Below are 23,305 nucleotides of genomic sequence, written 5' to 3'. Positions count from 1 at the left end.
ATAATGACTTAGGCCTTACTCCAAGTCAGCTGTTTTAAGCTAATCCAACTGTCCTTTTATGGTCCAACTTGCATTCTGTTCAAATGTCCTTCTTTTCTTTCGCTATCATTCTGAAAAATGTACAATTAATTCTGTCATTTAAATCAGTTTTCTAAATTCTAAAGCAAAATTTCTCAAACTTTTCCATGGAGCACCAGTTCGTTCGATGGTATATTTGGTGAGGTAGGGGTTGTATGGTGAAATATGTTTGAGAAACACCACAGACCAAAGGCCATCGATAATCACTTGTTGGAAATAAACAAGTCTAATTTGATTTTAACTCAGCTTTTTTCCACAAATTTAAATGACCATAGGCTCATTTTCTGTATAATATCAGTTAACATCCTAAGGAATGAATATACCAAGGTAGGTACTATCGGGAAGGCTGTATTAGAGGTGTGTGTCTTCTTGGTGACTTCAAAAGGGGTGAAACAGAACCTGCTAGAACAAGATTCAAGATACAGACTTAGAATCTGTCAGAGAATGCAAATCTTTGTTAAGTTACTTTGTAACAATATTCTTCTCGCCTGCTAACATGATGAAAAACAAAACCATCTCAGAAAATAAATTCTCAAAGATGTATTTAAAATTGGTTTAGTATATTTCAATTCTCCTCCATAAAAACGACACTTCATAGACTATTTAAAAACAAAGATACATAAATATGTTTTGGAGGAAGACTAATGCCCAACAGGATGTCTGCATCTATATACAACCTCAGTTCTGCCCTTTGGTCCCACTAACCATAAATCTGATAAGAAGTCACTATAAGGAAACAAATGCCCCAGGCCAAGACATGTACTTCAAAAATCACTATCAAAATAACTATCATCTAAGAGGACCAGAAAAAGTGTGACAGACTTTAAAATAATGTAAGAACCAAATAACAAAAAAGTTTTGCTCCAATTTTTGCTCTAGGAGCTCTAAAAAACCATTATCAAGTTATTAGAGAAGAGAAGGTATTGGGAGAAGAGGATAAAAAAAATTGAAATACCAGCTTACAAAAGCCAATCACGATGTTTATGAATCAGGCAGGAACAATCTGAAAACAAAAATAAAAATTACTAGTTTTATATAATATTTGCACATGCATTTATTAATTATAATTTTGAGATCATTGTATGTTCATATGCAGTTTTAAAAGAGCCTTTACTCAGTTTCCCACAATAGTAACATTTCACAAAACAACAGTACAATATTACAACCGGCATGTTTATACTAATACCATCTACTAGTCTATTGCGATTTCCTGTTTAATTGTATTAGCGTGTGTGTGTTTTATACAGTTTGAGCACATGTGTAGGCTCACATATCTACCACTAGTCAAAATATCGAACAGTTCCATCACAAGGATCCATCATGTTGCCCTTTGACAAACACATACCACCTCCTTTGCCACAATCCCTCTCTGCCTCTGACCCACTGCACATCTATTTTTAACACTAAAATAATAACAGCCATTTACAAAAAGTATTTCACTCCTTGTCCATAGTTGAATGTTGTCTACTACTACTACCACTACTACTACTACTACTACTACTACCACTACTACTACTACTACTACTACTACTACTACTACTACTACTACTTCTTCCTAGTTATATGTCAAATCTTGAACGAATACTTTTAGTTTTCTGCATTAAAGTTTTAGTTTAAGGAATAAATTCTCCAGAGAGAAGTCTTTCTCATTGTTAGCATGGCATAGATCACTCATTTCAAAAATCAAAACGCAAAAAGTAAGGGAGCCAGAGGTGGTGTCTGCACTCACAGATTCCGTATTTTCAATATATTACTAACGAGAAACTCTGAGTGCTTACTGTGGGCCAAGCTACATATTATATATGTATGTATGTATGTGTATGTGTGTGTGTGTGTGTGTATATATACAGACACACACACACATATACATATATTCCATATACCAAGCCTTGATGTATGCACATTGACCCTGTTTGGCCCAGGAGAAAACTGAGGCACCAAGAGGTTTACAAGTTGCCTAAAGTCAAATAACTAGCAAGTGGCAAATCCTGGAACCTGGGACCAGACTCTGGGCACCCAGACTCTACCATCCCTCAAGGAAACCATGATAAAGTCAATATGTTTTGGTGTAACCATTCATTGCTAAGACAAATAAATCACCCAATTATTGGTAAGCTTCACTTTAACATAACGGAATTCAACAACGAAAATGTTCAAAACAATGATGTGTAAAATGGGAGAGGTATTTTATTCAAATACAAAATGATAGGAAATTGCCAAAAACAAAGGTTGGGACATGCAGAAAAGATTTTATATTATGGCAACAAACTGTTCACCAGCCCTGAACAGATAGTCTTAACATTCGTTGGGGACTGTCAGGCAGCAGTTTATACACAGCCAAGATTACTCTTGAAAAAGACATATTCAATTGAGCAGAGATGATGATGGGAGAACTGAAATTTCTGAGCAGATAAAAGCTTCAAAATTAGGCTCTTCAGCCAATAGAGACATCTAAAACTCCAAAGATAATGTTCAGGTTATAGTAATTTAACAGACACCCATTGTGACAAACTTTCTGTAGGTTTATTAGCTTAATAATATAGCATTATTACTGAGGACTAGTAGATATTCTCTTATGTGAAACTACACAGGACATTTATGCATAGCTGTGACAGTTTTGCCTATCATTCAACAGTACTTAAAAGGTGCCTACTCAATAAGCCATTGATATGCTGCACCAAATACCCTGGTGAGGCTTTCTTTACAGTGCTAATTTTACAGACATCTCCTGGATGATCTAAGTTCAAGAGGCAGCCGGGGAGGAGAATGCATTATTAGCATGGTTTGGTGTGCATATAACTGAGTTATACATAGGAACTAGGGAAATGGAGCTCTGAAGTTCATCTTCCAAATGAAGATACATGCTATTAGTCTCGACTTTCTGGGAGGGAAGTTAATTCATTACTTCATTAACACTGAAATATATTAAAAACATTTTCAGTTAAAAGAAAAAAACCTTTAAATTAAAATGCTTACATGTTATGAGATTTCTAGAAATCACTATTAATTGGTTTTAACTAGTTTTATAATCTCCCCCAGTTACTTAAGGCTTTTATTTATTTATTTTTTGAGACAGGGTCTCTGTCACGCAGACTGAAGTGTGGTGATGTGATCAAGGCTCACTGCAACCTTGATCTCCGGGGCTTAATTGATCCTCACACCTCAGCCTCCCAAGTAGCTGGGACTATAGGCATGTGCTACCACACCTGGCTAATTTTTTTTTGGTAGAGACAAGGTCTCACTATATTGCCCAGGCTAGTCTTGAACTCCTGGGCCCAAGTGATCCTCCCACCTTGACCTCCCAAAGTAAAAACTCACATTTTCTTAAAGGTGGGTAAGCAAAGGATCAGGGTGAAGGAAACCCTCTCCTCCTTTTCAGACACCACCCTGTTTGCCCTTCTTCACCAAGAAGCCAGCTGTCTGTGGCTGGGCCAGCGTGACAGACTCAGGGGACATTGGATACAGCTCTCTTTTCAATGTCTCCTAAAGTTAAGACTTCTATAAGCATTATTATTTCAAGAAAACACTGTGTCCTGTTCTTCTTGAGTAAATACAAGGCAGATGAACCTTAATTTTCTCTGAAAACTCTATGTCTAAAACATGGGAAAAAATAGATATCAAGGTTCTAAGAATGAAGAAAAACCAGAATTCCTCCATGAGCTACATTTATCTCCAATTCTTTTCCCAGGGAGACACATACACAAAGCACCCTTTAAGTTGAACACGACTTGTTTCTCATATCTTTCTAAAAGTATGTTGTTTATTTAGAATAAGCTTTCTATCTTGTCTGCTAAGCTTTTCCCATACATATAAGATAAAAACTGAGAAACACTTTTCCATTCCCAGTGATGTTTGCCCAGTAAGTCTTGGTAAATAATAATGATTATGCCTAAACTAACATCACTCTTTCTCTGCTGCTAAACACAGTCACCTGGCAGTGTGATGTGCATGGTTCCTCAGTGGTTCGTCATTCTAGAACATCCTACAAGATTAACTAAATTTTTCAAGTTTGTCTATCACCTCAGCTATAACATTTATGTTTATGTCACTGTTTTTAAGTTGTTAAATTCTTACAGGATACAGACTATATCTGTATAACTTAGTTTACAAAGAATAGCCATGCACGAACATCCCATAAATGCCCTTGGCAGTGATGACCACAATCACAGCAGAGTTAATGGCAGGTTTACTCCACTTCATCAGAGGTTCTGAAGGAGGAAACCAAGATCTTCCCTGAAAGGCAAGACCTGGCATCAGGGGCTACTGTGGGCACTTTCCTTTGAATTGCATTTATCTGCCAGGAAGATGATATCCTTTATTGTTTTACATGAAAGCATTTGAAAATTCTAAAAACTGACCATGCCTGTCTTGGTCAGTTCAGGCTGCAATAACAAAGTGCCATAGACTGGATGGCTGACAAAACATTTATTTCTCACAGTTCTGGAGGGGAGAAGTCTGAGATCATGGTGCCAGCATGGGCAGGTTCTAGTGATGAACCTCCTCCAACTGTCTACTGCTGACTCTCCTATCTTCACAAGGTGGGAAGAAAAGCCAGCTAGTTCTCTGCCCTCTTCTTATAAAGGCACTAATCCCATTCCTGAGGGCTCCACCTTTATGGCCTAATTTCATCCCTAAGGCCCCACCTTCAAATACCATTTCATTAGAATTAGGGTTTCAACTCATGGCTTCTGGAGGGACACACACATTCAGTTCATTGCAATGCCCTTACATAGACATGAAGACAGGTCAGGTATGTTTGAAATAACTCATGATCTGCAAAATCTCACACCAAAAATAACAGAGGGGGAAAAATTCAGAGTAGACCACTCAAAACCTATCACAGCACTCACTAACCAAATAATAATGCATACCTCAGGTATAACTTGGAAAGCCCAGATAGTCAGCTCAGTGTGACTGAGGGTACCCCTGGGGACATTAAAATGCACAGAAACAATAGAGTGGGAAGGCTACTACAGTAGAAATGCACGGAGGATTCAGAGATGAGTTCTCATCGCTGGAGAGTGTGATATGACAGTGAATTGTGTCAATGTGACTGTGCCACAGGTGCCAGGTTAAACATTATTTCCGGCTGTGTCCATGCAGGTATTTCTGGATGAAATCAGCACTTGTGTTGGTGGAGCTGGGAGCGTACCACCCTCCCCAGTATGGGCTGGCATCATCTAATGCATTGAGGGCCCAAATAGAACAAAAAGGTGGAAGAGGAGGAATGCACCCCCTTTTCTTCCTGCCTGCTTGAGCTGGGACATCAGTCTCCTCCTGTCCTTGGACTGGGATTTACACCCCCGGCTCCTCTGCTTCTCAGGCGTTCAGACTCGGACTAGAATCACACCACCAGCTTTCCCAAGTCTCCAGCTTGCAGACAGTTGACTGTGAGATTTCTCAGCCTCCATAATCATCAGGGTCAGTTCTTTGTAATCAATCTCTCTTTCTGTCTCCATATATGTATCCATGGGTAAACATACATGCACTCTAACTCTGCCAACTCAGATTCACTTGGGTTCTAGAGACTGCCCAACAATTATGCAATGTTTCCCTATTCTTTGGTCATTTCATTTCACACCTTCTCTCTTATCTTCCAATTGCCTTCCCCACTCCTAATACTTACATATAACATCTGTTAACATCCCTACTTCATGCTTCTGTGAGAAAACAAAAGCTGTTGGATAGGGCATCTCTGCTTTCTATCTCTAAACTCACAAACTTCCCTATATCCACAGGAGGATGCACCCTCCCTAGAACCAGAGGCCAACTCCACCTCTCTATTCAAAATTTCTTCCTCATTATCTTCTCCCTTTCTACTAAAGATACTTGTCATCGACACACACTATGCTCTGATAGTCCCAATTTTTTATTTTTTTATTTTTTGAGACGGAGTCTCACTCTGTTGCCAGGCTGGAGTGCAGTGGCGTGATCTCAACTCACTGCAACCTCCACCTACCGGGTTCAAGCGATTCTCTTGCCTCAGCTTCCCAAGTTGGTGGGACTACAGGCATATGCCATCACGCCCAGCTAATTTTTGTTTTTTTATTAGAGACGAGGTTTCAACATGTTGGCCAGGATGGTCTCGATCTCCTGACCTCAGGATCTGCCTGCCTTGGCCTCCCAAAGTGCTGGGATTACAGGTGTGAGCCACCGTGCCCGGCCAATATTCCTCAATTTTTAAAGAACAAAATCGTCATTCAGCTCCAGGTCCCACTATACTCCCACCTTTTCTCAGACAAACTTCTGAAAAGAACAGAAAACTTAGATAATCCCCATTTCCTTACCTCCTACTCACTTTCCAACCCATTCCCAGGCTCTTATCTCTACCACTGTATCAAAAGATCCTTATCAAGGTCATCAAAGCAATTCTTATTATCCTCATTTTAAAAACCAGGACACTGAGGCTCAAGAGAGATTACTAGGTTGAGATAGTAAAAACATACCTTGCCTTCAAGATATGCAAGAGCCCAGGGCTGCCCCAAAGCACTCTTTTCAGGATATTAAAGACTTCATCTTCCAGGGACCCAACCCCTCTTTCCTCCCTTATGTCATGCTGCTGCATTATATATCAGACACACTCCTTAGAATATCTCATTGTTTTTCATTATTTTTAATTGAGAAAAAGGACCTTGCTTTGCCTATGAATGTTTTCTGTGTTGACCACTTGGTGTAAATTATTTAATTGTTCCAACCACATGAGAATAGGTGGCTTTAGCCCCTTTGTACAAATAAGAAAGTTGTGGCTGAGAAAGAATAAAACCTTTCCCAACATCAGACAGATAATAAGCATTTCATTATTTCTTAGTTGTTTCCATCAGATGATGGCAAGATAGGGGCATCACTTTGACAGATGTGACATTGTCCCATTATGTCCATGAGGTTGGAAAACCTAGAACTGATGCAAATTTGCTATGAGGAAACACCTCAGAATCTGAATTATATATCATAATGGAACTTTATAATGAGGATTTTAATTTACCATACATCTAAATATTTGTAAGTTATAAATTATGGAGACCAACAAAGCTAACCAACCAAGTCCAAAATATATCTTTCCTTGACCAATTTACCTCATATTTCCTGGAAAACCATGTTTGAATGTGGACTTCTTGGAGCCTGTACCTCTAGAACATGGCACTGGGGGGACATGATACTGAATTTTGCTGATTAGGGCATCTTCCCTCCCTATTTCTACCATGGAAGCCAATTGGTGAGCATGAGGTGTGGAACAGGGATATGTGCTCATCCCATAACCTGTCTGGTTTTCTAGGTATTCAGACATTGCACTCGCTCAGTACTGCCCTTAACCCGGGTGAGTGGAGCTCTGCCTTAGGATCTATGCTCCATTCTGGCCTTTCTCTAGCTTCACCATTTCCTTTATTGTGAGGACTCCAAAGGTCTAAGGGGAAGGTGCCCACCCAGGCCTACATTCCCTCTCCTAGGCTATGCTCCTGGTTCCTAGAACCATGGAATTCTTTGTTCAAAGAGCTTCAAGTCTGCTAACCAGGGACTGCACAGGTTCTTTCCTAGATTTGTGTTTTTAAGGGCAGACTGTGCCCCTGTTACATGCAGCCCCTAGACCCAGGGGGTGGCCAAGGGGTGGCTGTTTGCAGGAGATGGGGACATAGTGGGTAGAGTGATCCCAGAACTTTAAGAGGAGGGAAGACAGGCCGGGGCCTAGTAGCCACTTTGCCCCCCAGTGCTATGCTCTAGAGGTACAGGCTCCAAGAAGTCCACATTCAAACATGGTTTTCCAGGAAATATGAGGTAAATTGGTCAAGGAAAGATATATTTTGGACTTGGTTGGTTAGCTTTGAACTTAGTTGGTCTGCATAATTTACAACTTATATTTAGATGTGTAGTAAAAGTGTTTCTATTTATATTCTGACTTGAACTCTACCCCCGTATAGTTAGGAGGGGCATGAGATTAGTTCTAGACTTTAATACAAAGTTGATTACTGAGGGAAAACCATTGAACATTCTCTTTCTGAACCCCAGAGGCTGAGAAAGCCAAGTGTTCCAGAAAGTGTACAATGACAAAGGTAGTACACTCACAGGCTTGAGTCTTCCTGTGTGAAGCAGAGTCTTCTGCAAATCCACAGTGGATGTTTATCGTAAGCAAAAAATAAACTGTTTTTGAATGAAGCCACTGAGGTTTGGGGATGGCTTGTTAGCACAATATAATGTTAACCCATCCTGACTACATAGAAATTGGTACCAGAAGTAGGATGTTGTTTTAGCAAAATCCTAAAATACATGACCTTGGTTTAGTGGTCAGCAAGTCGTGAGGAAACTGATCTTAAGGGCCAGAAAGATAGTGACGTGTTTTATACAGTGGCAACATATCTGGTAAAACATTTGCCTCTGTCAGTTCAGGAGGCAGATCTGCTGCCAAATTTACTTGTAGCTCTAGGAGAAGAGGTAAGAAAAAACAATTGAAATATGGTTGGATGAGGCGGCTCACAGCACCTTTGGAGGCCAAGGCAGGTGGATTACTTGAGGTCAGGAGTTAGAGACCAGCCTGGCAAACATGGTGAAACCTCATCACTACTAAAAATACAAAAATTAGCTGGATGTGGTGGTGTGCGCCTGTAATCCCAGCTACTCGGGAAGCTGAGGCAGAAGAATCGCTTGAACCTGGGAGGTGGAGGTTGCAGTGAGCCAAGATCCTGCCACTGCACTCCAGCCTGGGTGACAGAGTGAGTGAGACTCCGTCTCAAACAAACAAACAAACAACAACAACAACAAACCAGAAAATGGCTGGGTGCGGTGGCTCACACTTGTAATCCCAGCACTTTGGGAGGCCGAGGCGGGAGGATCATGAGGTCAGGAGTTCAAGACCAGCCTGGCCATCACAGTGAAACCCCGTCTATACTAAAAATAGAAAAATTAGCTGGGTGTGGTGGCAGGCACCTGTAATCCAAGCTACTCAGGAGGCTGGAGCAGGCGAATTGCTAGGACCCAGGAAGCAGAGTTTGCAGTGAGCCAACATCACGCCACTGCACTCCAGCCTGGGTAACAGAGCTAGATTCTGTCTCAAAAAACAAACACACACACACACACACACACACACACACACACACACACAATGGAAATGTGTATTGGTTATTATTGGCTTCATTTGACAAAGTATTTCAAGAAAGAGCTGAGCTTAGAAAAGAACTATCCGGTTTCCAGGAAGTGAAAGGGAATGAGGAGACAGCAGACATTTCAGATTTTGCAACTACAAAAACTAACTTCTTCTCCACCCCTACACTAACAGTTAACAGTAAGGCTTTGAAGATCATAAGCCCAGGAAAACTTTTTTTTAAACTAATTTGTCTCAGTTCAAGGATAGATAATATATCCATTAAATCTTTTCATGTGGATAAAATGACTGAGAGAATAGATCAGATTAAAAGTAAAGCTTTCCAATAGAAGCCAGCCAGTCCCAAGATAACTTCCTTTAGGACCAGAAAGACAGCTATGGGAGTGAGAATGCAAATCAGTGTAGCAAATCTGAGAGCCAGGACTCATGCATGACAAAAGAAAATTCTAGGGCTGTGTTTACTAGCACACAGAATTGATTGGAGACAAACAGATAAGAAACCTTCCAAATTTTGTAGAGCACTGTGCTGCCAAAAAGAATAAGCCTATCAGCTGAAGTGTTAAAATGATCCTTTGGTCCCCAACACTCTATATGCAGGAAGTGGATAGAAAGAGTTGCTCAGTTCCCAACTAGGGCAGATTCTCAAATGTCCACTTCATATGTGGCTAAGGAAAAAAAAATAAATAAAATAAAAGAACTCCTTAGTGGGCAGGGCCAGTGCTTCTGAAAATGATGAACAAGAAGGGCCTAATCAGGGCCTAATCAAGAAGCATTTTACTCCCCAGGCTTCCTGGAATCTGGTGAAGGATTTCAAAATTGTTATGGACCAGGAACTCCCTAAAGTATACTGGTGAAATTTATAACTTACAATGTGGGAAAGACTAGGTTTGGATCTGTATTATTTTGATAATCTCAGAAAGGTATCAGAAAAATGAGGAATTTTCCTATATATTGTAAATTTTAAAACCTCACAGTGCATAGGATGTCCACATGTTCCACATCGTGTCCTCTGAGAATATGAACATCTTTCCCCCGCTGTTTAAAAGCAATTTTCTAGATTGCAGTTTTAAACATCTCTGAATGTGACAAGGTATTACCATTAAAGCGTATGACACTGATTTTACACTCCACAGAAGTGCAGACAGATTTAACAAGGCAGCCCTACTTCACACTAGCTCTTGAAACCTCAAGTAGGAATGAAATGAAACTAATGACATTATAACTACTACTATTATTCACAAAAAAAAAATATGTGGAAGATGATGAGAGACAGCAGTGTGACCACTGGAGCAGCTCATATTCGGTCCCAACATTTTATTCCTGCTTGTGTTTCTGGAAAATCCACTGTTACAGATTCAAATGTGTCCTCAAAATTCAAATGTTGAAAACCCAACCCCTAATGTGACTGTATTTGGAGATAGGACCATCAGGGAGGTAATTAAGGTTAAATGATGCCTTAAGAGTGGGGCTCTAATCCAATTAAAAGTCTCATTATAAAATCTCATTATAATACATGTCAGTTTCTGATGTGTTTGCTCATAGCAAATTTGCATTAATTTCAGATTTTCTGACCTCATGGAGGTAATTGGACTATGTCACATCTCTCAAAGTGATGCCCCTATCTTGTCATCATCTAATGGGAACAATTAAGAAACAATAAGATAGAACCATCACAAAAGAACAGGCCTCCTGTGCTCAGAATCCAAGTGATCAGAGGTCAGATGCTTGCTGTATTACTTATTAACTGTCTGATATTGGGAAAGGCTTCATTGTTTCTCAGCCAAAATTTTCTTATTTGTACAAAGGAGATAAAACTATCTATTCTCAGGTTGTTGGAACAATTAAATAAAATGATTCACAACAAGTGGTCAACACAGAAAATACTCACAGTAAAGCAGGGTCCCTTTCAATTTATCCTTAAAGTTAATTAACAAAAAACTTCAATTTCAGTATTATACAGATATTTGTATGCATGTATTGAGCTACCTTTTCATATCATTCAATAAAGAATGCATAATTTTTGGCTTTTGCTTTTTTGTTGTTATGGTTTTTGGGTTTTTTTTTTTTTTTTTTTCTTTTTGCTTTGCTTTGGGAAAGGAGATAAATGTTAAACTAATTTGAGGAGTAAGTTAAGCCAAGGAAACATGACTCTAAACTACATAATTTAAACATATTTCTATACTTTGTATTTATGTGTGAACCACTTTGGTCAAAGTTTGAAATTATGTTTACCTCCTATAAATATTTGTTGAATAAATTTATGAATGTTTTCTAAGTTAAATATCTTTAAAAGCTATACTGTCATAAGATACTCATACCACTTAAAATTCAAACACTGTTATGATATATATGCTTATACAAAATGTTTCAAATCTGAAATATAAGGATTTCTTTTGCCTGAAGACTAAAGGAAGAAAGATCACCCTTTCTATAAATTTCATAATATATTTTCCAGGGATGAAAGAGAAAAGAAAATTTAACACTTGATGGGCTCAAATCTTAATTAAAAAACAGAGGCTCTTGTTTCAAAGCCGAGTAATAATAAGTATTTCCATAAAATACCTACATTACTGGCTATATTAATGGTGGCCAGCCATAAAATTAAAGCAAAGAGAAGAACTGAAATCTAGACCTCTAATCTTTTTTCCAAAAATATCAAGGATAAAGGATGGTCAGGAGTTAACCAAAACCAAAAACTGTTTAACCTGGTCACCCTCCCACCATCGTTCACTCTATTTTGAGACCTGCTGAGCCACATTGTCCTTTAAATTTTCTTGATTTAGGGTCTCATTTTCTCCGAACTGCTATGATCACAATAGTGACACATAAAGAAGAAACACTGGGTGATTTGAGAGAACTTTAACAAGGTCTGGACATTTCTCTCACTAGGAAGTAGCTGACCCCATTACTACAGGGCACACTTCTTATTAGGTGGATCTGGGAGAGTCCTATCACAGAGCTGCAATGTCTGCATGCATGATTACAAGCAAAAGTTGACCAAGAAGGCTTCAATGAGAAGTAGATGAAATTGAATCAAATGAATGTTTATTAAGCACCTACAAAGTGCTCGTAAACAGAAAGTATGGCAAAGACTGCCAATTTTCTCTGATATTCATTCTTCCCTTCTTTCTTTGTAATATAATCTCTGAATTTTATATGGGCACATGACTCCCCAGAATAAAAACATTTCTCAATGTCCCTTGAAGATAAAGGTTGCCACGTTACTGACACGATATAGGCACAAATGTCATGTGCAAATTCTGGTTATTGTCCTGAAGCAGGAGCAGTCTTATTTATTCCTTTTTTTTTTTTTTTTTTTTGCTGACTGAAATACAGACATCATAGCTAGAACTTGGCTAGCCATCTTCGATCATGAGGTAGACAAACAGAACAAGGACACAGACCTTAGAGTTCAGAAACAGACACACATACTCAGGCATTTGATTTTCAACAAGGGTACCATGCAATTCAAAGGAGGGAAAGAAAAATTCCTCAAAAGATTCCAGAGCAATTAAATTTCGATCCTGAAAAAATTAACCTTGACCCTTATCTCACATCATACAGAAATTAATTTGAGATAGATGATGGAATGGGTCACAGATATAAATGTAAAAAAAAAAAAATGGATATCTTCTTGATTGAGGGATAGACAAAGATTTCTTAAATAGGACAAAAAACAAACTATTAAAAACCTGATAAACTGGATTTCATTAAAATACCACAAGACAGCATTAAAAGATAAACAGAAAAGTCATGAAATCATCAAGGAAATGCACATGAAAACCATGAGACCATGAAGCCATGAGATATCACCTCAAACCCACCAGAGGGCTTAAAGTGAAAAAGACTAACAATATCAGGTGCTGATGAAAATGCGCACTACAACTACAACTCTATTGCTAGCAAAAGTGTACACATATGCATTCAGTTTTGTAAACTGTTTGGCTCCCCTATGGCCTAACAATTCTAGTTTCAGATTTGTTCCTTGGTGAAATACTGCAAATGTCCACCAAAAGACTTGTGAATGAGTATTCACAGCAGGTCTATTTGTAAGAACCCAAACTAGAACACACTCACATAGCTATTAACAGAATGGATAAACAAATTGTGGTAATGGATTCCTACTCAGAAAAAATACAAAAAGAACCACCTATTGATAGATGCATCAGCACAGATAACTCTCAAAAATTTATGCCGAATTAAAGCCAGACACAAAAAAGTACATCTTATTTGGTTATACTTAAAATTCAATAATAGACAAAACAGGGAGGCTCAGGTGGGAGGATTGCTTGAGCCTGGGAGGTTGAGGCTGCTGTGAACTGTCATCCTGTCATCATGCAACCACACTCTAGCCTGGGTAGCAGAGTGAGATACCATCTCGGGGAAGGGGGATGAGGGGAAGGAATAGACAAAACTAATCTACAGTGATGGACATCAGAAGAGTGTGATCCACAGGGGAGGTGTTGGCCAGGAGGTAGATGAGAGAATTTTCTCCTCGATGGATGTAATATTGTCTATCTTGCTCTTGGTTGTGATTACACAGGTGTGTGGATGTGTATGTGTGTGTGTATATCTATAAACTCATCAAGCTATATACTTAAGAATGGCAGAGTTCATATGTTTTTCTTCCCCATGTATTTCATGCCTCAACAGAAGCAGAGAAAAAGTACTTTATGAAAGATAAGTAGACTCTTTTTACCTTATCCATTGCCCAGCAAAGGTTATTAGGCAAATGTAAAATTTTCTACTTAAAATAAAACAAACACCAAGCAAAGTGTGACTGAACTTTACTTTTTTTCTTACCCCCAAATAAGCCAAAATTAGAATATTCAAACCTTATTCATTAGTATCCACAAAAACTTAGAAGGAAATTCCAAAGAAAGTAGGAGTACACCAGTTAGTCCATAGCAACTATCATGGTCACCAAAGTGAAGATTCTATAGTATAATGGCAATGAAAGCAAAGTTTTCATTGTATATGCCATTTTCAGTGTGTTTTACCATAAATGCTTCTGTTCTTGATTTTAACTATTTCTTTATTTTTAACACAAAGGCAGTAAAGCATAGAAGAAAGAGCAAGAGCCCTGATTCAGACAAACCTGTTTTGCCACTTACTAACTATATGGTGTTAGGCAAGTTTCCTAATCTCTTTGATACTAAGTTTCTTCACAATTTAAGAGAGATAATAACACTTACTTTGCAAAATTGTAGCACAATTATAGTAGGTACTTAGTAGTGGTAGCTATTTGGCAATAGCTCTTTGTATGCAAAGTATCATGTCAGCCACTTGAACCCTATCTAAGAACCTGACCATCTGGAAATTTAGATATAAAGATTGGTGACGAAAGGTAAGAATTTAACATGGGCTACAGATTATAAATTATAGGGTTTCTATGTAGCTAGTAGGGTTGTAGAGTAAGTATTCTCTGAACAGAGCTTGAAAAAAAATGGTTGAAAATTAGTTGGGGAGAAAACATTTAAGGCAGAGGAACTGGCACAAATAAGAACACAGCTGCAAAAGCAGGAGAGTGAATCCTTTAGGGGCTGATGAGTGGTTAGGACCACTTGTATCACTGGATTAGTTCTGAGAAATCAGAGAAGGCCAGCAAAGTAAGTTAGGAACAGGCAAAAAAGGACCATTGTCTTGCTAAGAAGCAAGAACCTTGCAAGTATTGGGATGCCACTAAAGGACTTTTTTCAGGGAACTGACCCCAGTGGTCATTACACATGATAGGAAGGGAAGAAGTCAATACAGGGAAAAATAGCATAGGGTGACAAGAGCCTAAACCAAGGTGCTGAGGGGAGTGAAAGAAACAGGAAGGAAAGATATTAGAAAGTTCAATTTTTTTTTCCTGTGTTTCAGAATGCAAATGGAAGAGAAAGTTCAATTTTATTATTTAAAAAAATGATCATTGAGTTTCCCTGAATGATACAAATAGGCCTGCCTTCAACTTCAAGATTGATCCTAATTGACCCCTAAGTTCCTCAAGAGCAAAGATATGCCCCCAAGCCAACAAAACACATTGCCTGGCACAAAGAAAGTGCTCAGTACATCACTGGTGAATGAATCTTTCCAAATATTCCAAATATGGAAATCTCCATATGCAAATAATACAATGTATTAATGATGTAATGTGAAACACATAGAAAAGCTAGAATCACTTTTCCTTTTTGTTTAGTGATGATTTTCCAAAATATATGCCAACTTCTGAATTTGCTCATGCAAGAGCTATCTCTATCTCCAGCTTATCAAAAGACTCAGATATAAATCGCTCCAGAAAGTTAGGAATGTTGCCACCTCAGTTGCTAAGCTCTTGTGTAATGTTGTTCTAGGAATCCATCATTCTTTATGTCCTTTGCTATAGCAAAAGAACAGTCACTTTATGACTCATGAATATTACATCAAAAAATTAAAACAGTAAATTAAATCCAAATTATGTAAACAAATATGTGTAAGGTTACTTAAGAGTGCAAGATGATTTAGTAATTAATTTACTTATTACAATAATTTAAATTAAAATAACCTAACACTAAGAAATGAAGAAAAAAAATGAGTACTTCCTAGGGATAAGCACAATTCTTACCCTATTTTATGTATTAACTCATTTAATCCTCTCAACAACCTTATATGGTAGACAGTTTTACCTAAATTTAAAGATGAGAAAATTGAGATACAGAGAAGTAACTGCCCAAGGTTACACTACATGGCAGCAGAGCAGCAGAAGTAGGAATTGAATGCAAGCAATCTGGCTTCACAGTTCAATAGATTCAGAAAAAAAACCCACTTAATAAATCCAATATGATTCATGATATAAAACTCTTAGAGAACTAGAAGAAGAGAACTTTAAATATTCAGCAACAACATCACACTAAGCTTCAGTGCTACAGAAGTATTCTCATGTAAGTCAGGAACAAAATAAGAATGTTCATGATCAGTACCACTATTCTTCATTGCACTGGGGGTCCTAGCCAGTGAAATTAGACAAAAACAAAAGAATAAGAGATATGAAGATCAGAAGGAAAAGAAAAAAATTATTTCTTGCAAATTATGTATTTATGTAAATGGAAATATAATATTATTTATGAAGTAATAACTAGCTGGTTAGAAAATAGGAAACTAAGAGAACCTATTCACAGTAGCAACAAAAATCATCAGGATTTAGAAATAAATGTAAAAAAAAATGTACAAGTCCTTTGTTTGTATCATATCATTGAAGGACACAAAAAGGACATGACAAAGAAAAAACTGAATATTGCAAATATGCCCATTCTTCTCATATTGATCTATAAATTCAAAGCCATTTCTATAAAAATCCCAATAGGACTTTTCAAGAAACTTCATAAACAGGTACTAAAACTCATATGGAATGGGAAAGGTCCAAAATAGCCAAACAATTCAGCAGAAAAACAAAAGAAGGTTTCTCCCCTATGACATATCAAAATCATGAGAGTTATCTTAGGAAGATTTGTTCAGGCAATATGGAGAGCTAGACATTCTAAAACAAACCTTTTAATACTTGCAAAGTTCTAAGGAATACTGGAAAAACATCCTTTAAAATGTCAGATATTTGTAATTCTTCATGTCATCAAACTAAGAAAAGTCATAATCTCAACAGATGCAGAAAAAGATTTTGACAAAATTAAAAATTGAGTATACGTACAAATAACTCCTAGCTCTGTCCACAGAGGGCCAAGAAACAGTAACATCTCAGTAGCAGCAAGGACACATAGCACACAGATCTTGGTTTCTAATACCATCCTCCAGTAAAAGGAATCAAGACATTTTGGAGAAATGGCTGATTCTAAGGTTGGGGAAGGGAAAATACTAAATGAGCCTGGAGCATCTCATAGTGCCAGACAGTAAGGAAATGATAAAAAAAATAAAAATTTTTAATGGCGACATTTCAAAAGGACAAAAGAGCCAACCTGAAAAAATCCCAATGCCAAAGCTGGAACAATTTAAGCAATATAAAAATGATATTAGATAATAGCTCAAAGACTAAAATAAATATCCATCAATATACATGGACATAAATAACTGACTGAATAATAAATCAATGGGAGAAAAGGGACCAATCTTTCTTAGAGAAGAATTCCTATTAATAAATGTAAAAAAAGGAAGAAAATGGAAAATCACCATTAGAATACCACAATAATAATTGTTGCAGGCAAGATCCACTGAATACTAAAATTATTGGACAAAATTTTAAAGAGAAATAGAATATTTGTACTACCTCAAAATATTTATTAATCACTGTGGTGGTTTTAACATATGTCCACAAATTATTTGATACCTTTCCTTCCCTTGACTGTGGACTTTCTCCTAACAAATAGACTATGGAAAGGGGGAAAAAGGAACATTACAATAAGAAACCTTGCCAGACACCATCTGGCCATGTGATCAAAGTTATCATCAGTCGATGTGATTATCATATGCTGCCATATGTGATACAATGAGAAGGGCACAACAGCTCTGCGATATTCTTCTCTCAAAATCCATAACCTCAGTCTAATTGTCAGAAAACATCGGATAAATCCAAATTGAGATGCATTTTACAAAACACATACCAGTACTCTTCAAAAGTGACAAGATATGAAAGACTGAGAAACTGTCACAGATCAGAGTAAACGAGGGAGACATGAAAACTAAACACCATGTGGTATATGGGTTGGATCCTGAAATTTAAAAAAAGAATATTAGAGGGAAAACAGTGGTAATCTGAATAAAGTGTATAGTTTCATTAATACTATTGTGCCAATGTTAATTTCTTAACTTTGGTACTTTACAACAGTTATGTAAGATGTTAACATGAGAGGAAGTTGGTGAAGGGTATACAAAAACACTGCACTATCTCTGCAATTCTTGTAAATTTAAAATTATTTCAGAATAAAATGAATTTGAAAATTCAATACTCATTTGTGAAAGCAATTCTCAGTGAACTAGAAACAGAAGAAAATTTCCTCAATCTGGTAAAGAACATCTACCAAAAAAAAGTACAGTAAACATCACCCTTAATAGTGAAATGTAGAGGCATTCTCCCCTTAAGATGAGGAAAAAGCAAGGATATACATTGTTAATACTTCTGTTAAATATTGTTCTAGAGGTCCCAGCCAGTGCAATAAGGCAAGAAAAGGAGAAAAGGATAATAGAATTGTAAAGGCATATTTAAACCATTTTTTTTCCAGATGGCATGACAGCACATTAAAAAAAAAAAAAAAAAGAATCTGCATACTACCAGAATTAAAAGTGAATTTAGCAAGGGTACAAAATACAAGATCAATATATAAAAATAAATTTTGTTTCCATACACTAGGCAAGATGTTTGGAAAATAAAACTGGGGGAAAAAAAAAACACACACCACCACCTGCAACAGCATCAAAAATCATTAAATGTCTAGAAATAAACTGAATAATGTGTAAGTCTTCTACACTGAATATACAGAACATGTTGAAAGTAACTGTAGAAGAATTTATTCAATGAAGGGAAAGACTCAATTCTGTTAAAATGTTCACTTTCCCAAAGTTGCTCTGCAGAGTCAATGCAATCCCAGTCAAAAGTCTGGTAGACCTTTTTTTTTTTTTTTTTTTTTTATTAATGGACATTGACAAGCACATTTGAAAATTTATATGGAAATATAAAGCACTTAAATAATCAAAACATTTGTTTAAAAGAACAAAACTGGACGGTTTACAATACCATATCAAGACTTACCATAAACTACAGTAATTAAAAAAGTATGGTACTGATGCAAGAACGGATAATTAGTCCAAGTGGAACAGAATAGAGTCCAGAAACAGACCCAAATATATGACCATTCATTTATCAACAAAGTCCCCATGCAATTCAATGGGAAAAGAAAAGTGCTGTTTTTTTCAGTAAATGTGTAGAGTAGATGAATGTCCATACAGAAAATAAATCTTGAGGCTGGGCATGGTAGCTCACTCCTGTAATCCCAGCACTTTGGGAGGCCGAGGCGGGAGGATCATGAGGTCAGGAGATTGAGACCATCCTGGCTCACACGGTGAAACCCTGTCTCTACTAAACATACAAAAAATTAGTCGGGCATGGTTAACGTGGGCACCTGTAGTCCCAGCTACTCAGGAGGCTGAGGCAGGAGAATGGCTTGAACCCAAGAGGCGGAGCTTGCAGTGAGCCAAGATCACACCACTGCACTCCAGCCTGGGTAACAGAGTGAGACTCCATCTAAAAAAAAAAAAAACAGAAATCTTGATCCCTACCTCACACCATACACGAGAATCAACTGGTGATAATCACAGACCCAACAGCTAAAACTGTAAAGTTTCTGGAGGAAAACAAAGGCAAATGTCTTCAAAACCTTGAGAGTGGGCAAATTTGAGGGTAGGAAGAAAATTTTACAGGTAGGATGCAAAAAAGCACTAACTTCCACTCCCTTCCCCTTTTTACCCACTCCCAAATCCTGATAAACCAAACTTCAAAGGAATAATTCTGCTCATCAAAAGGTACTATTAAGAGAATAAACAGGCAAACTTCAGGGTAGGAAATACTTGCAAACATGTACCCAACAAAGATTCCCTATCCAGATTATATTAGAAACTAAAAATCATTAATAAAAAGATAATCTTTTTTTTTTTAAATGGGCAAAATATTTCAATAGGCAGGTCACAAAGGAAATCTAAATGGCTGATTAAGATATTTTAAGATGTTCAACATTATTAGTGTTTATGGAAATGCAACCAACCTACCAAAGACCATCAATTCAACTCCTTGGTATATAGCTGAGAGATGTATGTCTACCAACGGATGTTGGAAGAACATTCTTCACAATTTAATTCTTAACGGCCCAACAAGAAAATGAATAAGTAAATTGCTTATATTATAGATCCACATAATGTAATACCATAGAAGAGGGGTCAATAAATTTTTTTCTGTAAATGGTCACTTGGTAAATAGTTTAGACTTTGTGGGCCATATGGCCTCTGTAATAACTACTCAACTCTGCCAAATGGGCATAACTATGTTCCAGTAATTTTTTTTTTTTAAGATGGGGTCATCTTACTGTCACCCAGGCTGCAGTGCAGTGGCATGATCACAGTTCATTGTAAGCTCAAACTCTTGAGCTCAAGAGATTCTCCTGCCTCAGCCTCTTGAGTGGCTGGGATTATAGACAAGAGCCACGGAAACCAGCCCAATAAAATTTTATAAACAAAAATATGCAGTGGGTTGGAATTGGCCCACAGGCCACAGTTTGCCAACCCTTGATATAAAGCAAAAATAAAAAACAAACAAAAATACTTATACATGCAACATGGATGAATACAACGTGAACAAAAGAATAAACTCTATGACTCCATTTATATGAAGTTTTAAAAAACACTTGAAAATAATCCATGATCACAGAAATCAGGGCAGTAGTTGACTAGGGGAAGCGAGTGGCTCCATTGACAGGAAGGGGCAGAAGGAATGAACATGTTTTATATGTTTATCTGGGTAGTAATCACAAAGGTATACACATACGTAAATTTCATCAAGCTACACGCTTTTTTTGTTGTACATAAATTATAGAACTAAAAAATGTATGTAGAATTCAACATGGATAAAAAATATATTAAATACATTAAATGTACCTTAAAAGATGTGGGTGACAGAGTGAGGAAGTCTAACAGAAGTCTAATCATAGCTCCTAAAGGAAAGAATAGGATAAAAACAGGTGAAAATAAAGAGATAAAAGACAAAATTTTCCTGAATTGATGAAACATAAACCTTAGAGACAGGAGATTTTATTTATATATATAAATTGATACAAATATATTTAATTTTTATATAAATTCTACAGTGAGATATACATATAATCTATATATAAACTGTGTATGTATATACATTATGTATATACACACACCTACATACCTTGCCTCAAAAGTCTGTGACTACAAATTATTCTTGATGATACAAGGAGCAGTGAAAACCATAAAGCAATTCTCAAATTTCAAAGAATTAGTGGCCTTGACATGTATGCTGACTACAGGGCAAATTAGAAATCAGTAACAAAAGGATAACTCACAAAACCTTCCACATTGGAACTAGACTACTTTCTACAAATCTGTTAGGGGAAGAAAAAATATCACAATGAAAAAATTTTTAATTCTTAGAACTGAACAATATACTACACAGAACACAACAGTAAATGAAAATCAGCAGTATTTTCAGATGACAAATAAACAAACCAGGATTAACAGCCTGGAAATAAGCCCAAGAATATCTGGGTACTGTATGTGACAGAAGCGGCACTGCTAATCACTGATATTGGAACAATTACCTTTTCACATGGGAATCTGAAAATGAATTAAGCTTGATTTCATAACATAAAATATATACATCTAAACATATACATGTTTCAGGTAAATTAAAGAACAAAATGTGGACAAAACGTAATTCTTAGAAAAATATTCAGAATACATTTCATTAATAGTAGAGTATCTTAAGACAAAAAGCATACAGATTAATGTCTATAGTTTAATATCTCCAAGTATATAACAAATATTTGTATCCAGAATGTTTTCCAAGGGAAATTTCTGCAATGATGGGAATATTCTGTTCTATAATATATTATAATGTAAAATATATCACATAATAAAATATAAAAGTAATCTGTGGCTACTGAGCACTAAAAATGTGGCCTAAAAGAACTGAGGAACAGAAATTATTGCGGTAAATACATGTTAGCATTTTAAAACCCTGAAAGTCTGTAAAGTTCTGTGATTTTTATATACTTTTTAGTTTTCATTTTTCATAACAAAATTTGATTTTAGCTAAAATTACTACATAAAATATTCCAGTTGTGTATAAAATATGTAAATGTGACTTTTGGGAAAGCAAACACCCCAAATGATATTTTCTCCTAAATGCTTTTTGAAATATTATAAATTAAGTTATAAGAATAAAGAATAATTTAATAAATACTGATATGTCTACCATGGAATTTATGAAATAAAACATTATTGATAAGTTCCCTAGGTACTCCTCCCTGAGCAAGATTTTTTTTTTTTTTCTAAAAAGAAGCCAGGCAATAACAATAACAGACGTAGAGCCCTAGACTCACGCTTCTTCAGTTTGTGACACCCATATTTTGATATATTTGGGGAGAAATGTGACATTCAAACTTAGTGTGTATCATTTAACAAAGAGTTACAAAGCAAACACCCATGTAACCATTGCATAGGTCAGGCGATAAAGCATTTCCAGCATCTCTGAACCCCAGACCCTCTCCTCCCCACCAGGAGGTGACCATTAGCTTGACCTTTTTTCTTTACTACTTTTAATGCCTATATATGCATCCCTAAACAATAGCTTTGCTCCATCAGGTTCTGAATTTTACATAGATGATATCACACAACATTCTCTGGCAACTTTTTTTTTTTTTTTGGTTCAACACTGAAAGGCATTTGTGTTGAAACACAAAAATATTTCATTGGCCACTGTACAGTGTGCCCTTTTTATGACTGGTGTATAATTTATCTTTCTCCTTCAGGTGGGCATAAAGGTGGCTTCCAGTTTTCTGCTATTACAGTCAACCTTCTTGTACACGTCTGCTTGTGGACATGTATTAAAATTTATCTAGGGCAGTGGCTTTCAAACTTTTTTGTCCATGACTCATACTAAGGAATGACGTTTTACATCATGACACACATTTGTGTATGTATGAAACTGAGGAGAGGAGGAGAGATTCATAAAGCGAACACCTCTATGACCTGAGAGACACTGACGTTCTATTCTCTGTGTTTTACAAATTCTGATCATCCACTTAAATGACTTTACGACCCACTAAAATGGACTTCAAATTCTGAAAAACATTGTTGTTAAGGATGAATACCCAGGCGTGCAACTGCTGGATCAGGAAACACGGACATCGGACGTCGTCAACTTTTCCAGATCCTTAACTGTTAAATGTTCTTATCTAAGCGCATATAAATTTACCACTATTTAACTTCAGAGTGAAAAGCGTGAAACATCAGAGAACATTTTATCTTTTCCCTCGGTCATTAAACAGTATTAATCACTTACCATGTGCCAAGTAAGCAATCTCTGGGCCCAGCGCGACCCATGGGTTAATATGCGGAGGGGCTGCGGGGGAGCACTTAGGGGACCAGGACCTCAGT

General features: G+C 36.9%; 1 protein-coding gene across 39 annotated transcripts in view; it reads right to left on the bottom strand.

Moving 5' to 3' along the window:
• Positions 1–23,305, bottom strand: part of PLAGL1 (PLAG1 like zinc finger 1) — a 114,026-nt gene that overhangs the window by 41,628 nt on the left and 49,093 nt on the right. For 19 of the 39 annotated variants that reach the window (XM_031667372.1, XM_021937771.2, XM_031667370.1 and 16 more), the window contains one exon: positions 1,042–1,081. The exons of 13 other annotated variants lie outside the window; for them this stretch is intronic. The gene's annotated coding sequence lies outside the window, so the exon portion shown is untranslated. Of the gene's footprint in view, positions 1–1,033; positions 1,082–20,776; positions 20,833–23,305 lie in introns of all 39 variants that reach the window. 7 more of the 39 variants (XM_031667375.1, XM_031667374.1, XM_021937774.2 and 4 more) reach the window with 3 other exon arrangements.

This window comes from Papio anubis, chromosome 6, assembly GCF_008728515.1.
Source record: "Papio anubis isolate 15944 chromosome 6, Panubis1.0, whole genome shotgun sequence".
NCBI classification, from domain to species: Eukaryota; Metazoa; Chordata; class Mammalia; order Primates; family Cercopithecidae; genus Papio; species Papio anubis.
This window is presented reverse-complemented; position numbering and strand designations above follow the sequence as displayed.